Source organism: Rousettus aegyptiacus, unplaced genomic scaffold (genome assembly GCF_014176215.1).
Source record: "Rousettus aegyptiacus isolate mRouAeg1 unplaced genomic scaffold, mRouAeg1.p scaffold_m13_p_1, whole genome shotgun sequence".
Taxonomy (NCBI): Eukaryota; Metazoa; Chordata; class Mammalia; order Chiroptera; family Pteropodidae; genus Rousettus; species Rousettus aegyptiacus.
The window spans coordinates 132,725,691-132,730,750 of NW_023416284.1; positions in this window are offsets into that span (position 1 = coordinate 132,725,691).

Here is a 5,060-nt window from a genome sequence, read left to right on the forward strand (position 1 = left end):
TAGAGGATTGGATGAGGACACACGGATAAACTGCTCTCTTATAACTAGATTCTCAACTCAGGAGGACTTTTGTGCTAACCTAAAATTATTACAACAACCTCCTGCCCACTAGCGGTCTTGGCTGTTACTAGTGATTTATATGAAGAAGAAAGAAGAAATAATTCTGCCCAAGCAATGTTGTGAGGAGAAAAAGTAGAATTTATAACCTTTTCTCAACCTGCTCTGCTCCTGCCTCCTGGCCATTCTTGCCCTAGTCTGTGACCCATCATCCCAGCCCAACAGAGTTTTTTGTCTTGTTAATTTTCTCAAAGATTTTAATCAATTTATCTCAATATATATTTTTTTCCGTAGTTTCTCAATGTTTAATTTTTGAAAATGAAGTCAGCAGCACATGCAGATTTGCTATCCTGATTGATCTCCATGAATATTTTGTCAGAAGCCTGCAAGTATGCTTATTACTTCCTTTTCTAAATGGACAGGTTTATTTTTTATTCCTTTCTATCCACCACCATACACTGTTCATACTCTGGAGAGCAATGCACTCTTCTTTCAAGTTGTCATTCCTACTCTGTATCTTTCCCCTTAAATTTAGCCTTATCACTACCCATTTGCTCCTCTTGCTACATGACTAGACTCCACTGGCCTATTGGATCGAATGCTAAAACTGCCTAATGAGCACCACACACAAAGACTGCTTAGCAGAGAGTGGGAAGAAGAACAAGTGGGTGGAAAGTGTTTCCTCCATTTCAACACAGATTCAACTTCCAACATCCATTTGAAGCTACCAAATTATTTCATATGGTCTCTAAAGGCTCTCTTAGGTATTGGCCTGCATGAATTTAAAAAGGACATAATTTAGAACATAGCAATTTCGAGGCTTTCATTTAAAAAGTTAATTATGGAAAAAGTAATAAAAGTTAAAAAATTAATTAAATTTGTAGCATTGGCTACATGTGCCTTATAATGAATAAAGTATAATTTTACATAGCAAGGAATTATTAAACTTTTAAGAAAAATCAAAATCTTAGTAATATATAAAATAAAAATATAAATGGTTTGATTAATTTTCTCATTCCCTAAAGAGTTCCAATTAAAGGATACTTTTAAAGTATAGAAAAGGCCACTATTAGATTGAGTTGTATATTTAGTCAATAAATATACAGTAAATTAAGAAAATGCTGGGATGAATTTTGTTAATCACATTGGTCATCAGTTAGTGAAGTATTATTTTACTGTGTGGAGATTCTTTGAAACTATTACATCTCCTGGAATGTGCACCTTCATGAAATTTTTAAAAAGTCAGATCCAATATTTATTTCAGAATTTTTAAAAGTAAGTTATGATTTAGCAATACAGTATCTTAAATTAAGAGAAAAATAAAATAAACATCAGTAAATAACTTTCCACATAGAAATAACATAAAATGTGTTTTCTAAAAAACAATATAGTCTCTAGTAAAATAAGAAAGAAACATCACGTGATTCTTCTTGTAGTATTATATAACATACACACAAATGATTTAATAGGAGAAACATCTAACAGACACTACCAATAGGTTTTTGTTTTCTAATGATTGTCACTAGAATTAATGTAAACATTCCACTTGTGAATGATTGTGCAAAGAATAAAAATTAGTAAATACTGAAATATTTTTTTAAAACGTGCATGTTCTCAATTAAATTGATTGAAAAATGTTTTTATATTTGTGTGGAAATTGTCAAGAAATTAAAAGTTTAAGCTAAAAGAGATTCACAATTAAACATGCTTATTTATTCATAATAATAATAAAAATGAATGATAAAAGTAATCGACCATCAAATATGTATCAATGTAGTATAAAGACAAAATTTAGAAGATGACTTTAAAACTTCAAAATGTGTTGTAAGATTATACTGCAGACGCAGTTACACCAAAGGGTATATCTATTGTGATAGTCTGTGAAGGCTTTCCTGTCTTCTTCTGACTAATGTCTTTAAAATAAAATGTAGAAGTTGAGATTGTATGAAAAATCCATGAAATATAACTACATTTTTTTTTCCAGTGGGGGAAACTGATATAAAAATAGTTCACAGTAGACTATTTTTCACTATTATCATAAACTTAATTTGCCCCCTTTAATTCACAAATTGAAGTCATGTCCCCTAGTACCTTAGAATGTGACTCTATTTGGAGATATGGCCTTTAAAAAGAGGTCTAGGTTAAAATGAGGATCTTAGGGGTCCTAATTCATTCTAACTAGTGATCCTAGAAGAGAAACTTGGACACACAGAAACACCAGGAGCACATGCAGAGGAAAACGACCACATGAAGACCCAGCAAAAAGGTGGACATCTGCAAGCCAAGAACAGAAGCTTTTGAAAAATAAATCTGCTGACTCCATGATCTGATTTACAACCACAGAACAGTGAGAAAATATATTCCTATTATTTAAGTCACCCAATCAGTGTTATTTTATTTTGGAGCCCTAGCAAACTAATATCTTCCTGAGACACTCAGGTTTACCTAAGCTTCTTGTTCATAGAAAGACTCAAACATTGCAAATCATGGCTATTTCCATGTGTTTGTGTGTTTGTCTATGTTTGCATGTGGGTGAATGTTTGCCTTTGTGTTGCATATGTTGATATTTTTGTTCCCACACCCTGTTGTACCATGAATCTGAATTCAAGTAATATATATTTCTTAATTCATACCAAGCACTATAGTAATTATTTTGTCAAATAGTGAGCATTCACAAAATATTATATTAATATCTCAATCAATTTTTTTTAAAAAAACTTTATTTTTGTAGAGCAAAGCTTGATAGGTGAGGAGGTTTTCCATCTGTCCTCTGCCTGACACATTCATAGTGTAGCTTCCTCCTATTATTAATATCAGTCACCAGAGTGGTGCAATTGATGAACTTATATTGACTTAGCGTAATCACCCAAAATCCATAACTTACATTAAGGTTCTCTTTTGGTATTGTACATTCAATAGGTTTGGACAGATGTACTATGACATGTATCCACCATTATAGTTTCATTCAAGTAGTTTCACTACCCTAAAAGTCCTCTATGATCTTTCTATTTATACCCCTCTCCCCACTAACCCTGGAAACCACTGATCTTTTTACTGTCTTCATAGTTTTGCCTTTCCAGAATGTCATATATACTTGGAATTATACAGTACATAATCTTTTCAGATTGACTTCTTTAACTTAATAATGTGCCTTTAATGTTCCTTCATATCTTTTTATGTCTTAGTAGCTCATTTCTTTTTGTGCTGAATAATATTCTATTGTTTGGATATACCAGTTTATTTTTCTATTCACCTACTGAAGGACATCTTGATGACTTCCAAGTTTTAGCATTATGAATGAAACTGCAGGTAACACCCATGTACATATTTTTGTGTAAATGTATGTTTACTCAAATACAAAAAGAATGTGATTGCTGGAGTATTTTTATTGTAAGAAAGTAGTAAACTGTCTTTCAGAGAGCTTTACCATTTCGTATCCCCACCAGCAATGAATGAGAGTTCCTAATGCTCCACAATATCATTTACATTTGATGTTGTCAATGTTTCAAAGTTTGGCCATTCTAATAGATCTGAAGTGGTATCTCATTATCTTAATTTTTACTTTTCTCATGACATATGATGTGGAACATCTTTTCATATACTTATTTGTCATCTATACAACTTCTTTGGAAAGATGCCTCATCAGATCTTTGGATGATTTTTAATTAGGTCGTTGTTTTCTTTTTGTTGCATTTTAAGATTTCTTCGTATATTTTGGATAATAGTCCTTTATCAGATATGTCTTTTGAATATATTTTCTCCGAGTTTGTGGCTTGTCTTCTCTTTATATTGCCTTTCTCAGAGCAGAAGTTTTAAATAGTAATTAAGTCCAGTTTATCAATGATTTCTTTTATATATTATGACTTTGGTGTTACACCTAAAAAATCAATGCCATGTCCAAGGTTATCTAGGTTCTCTCCTATGTTATCTTCTAGAAGTTTTATAGTTTTGTGTTTTATATTTTTGTCTATGATGTATCTTTAGTTAATATTTGTGGGAACTGTAAGGTCTGTGTTTACATTCTTTTTTTATGTTCAGTAGTTCCAGCATTCCTTATAGAAAAGACTATCTTTAATCCACTGTATTGTCTTTAATCCTTTGTCAAAGAATAGTTGACAATATTTATGTGGGACTGATTTTTGGGCTCTCCATTCTGTTCTATTAATCTGTCTATTCTTTCACTAATACCACATTGTTTGGATTACTATAGCTTTATAGTAAGTCTTGAAGTTGGATAGTGTTAGTCCTCCAACTTTGTTCTTCTCTTTGAATATTGTATTGGCTATACTGGATCTTTAGCTTATCCATATAAACTTTAGAATCGATTTGTCAATATCTGACAAATAACTTGCTGAAATTTTTATTAGGATTGCACTGAATTTATAGATCAAGTTAGCAAAAACCAATATGCTGACAATGAGTCTGCCTGTCCATGAACATGAAATACTTATTCGTTTGTTTTTTTTTTTTCTTTTATTTCATTCACCAGAGTTTTTTAGTTTTTCTCATTATAGATCTTGTGCTTGTTTTGTTAGATTTATATCTAAGTATTTCATTTTTAGGAGTACATATATAAATGGCATTTTGTTTTTAATTTCAAATTCTACTTATTTATTTCTGGTATATAGGAAAGTGATTAAATTTTCTATATTAGCCTACTACCTCCTCTCCCCTCCCTGCTCCCCTCTGGTAACCACTAGTCTACTGTCCATGTCCATAAGTTTCTGTTTGTTTGTCCTGTTCATTTGTAGCTTTTAAGTTTATATCCCACATATAAGTGATATCATATGATTTTCAACTTTTTCTGTCTGGCTTATTTTGTTTAGCATGATTATCTCGTTGTCACAAATGGCAGTATTTCACCTCTTATTATGGCTAATATTCCATTGTATATATGTACCACAGCTTCTTTAGTCAATCATCTATTGTAGGATACTTTGGTTGTTTCCATGTCCTGGCCACTGTGAATAGTACCGCTATGAACATCGGTGTGCAAAAATTTT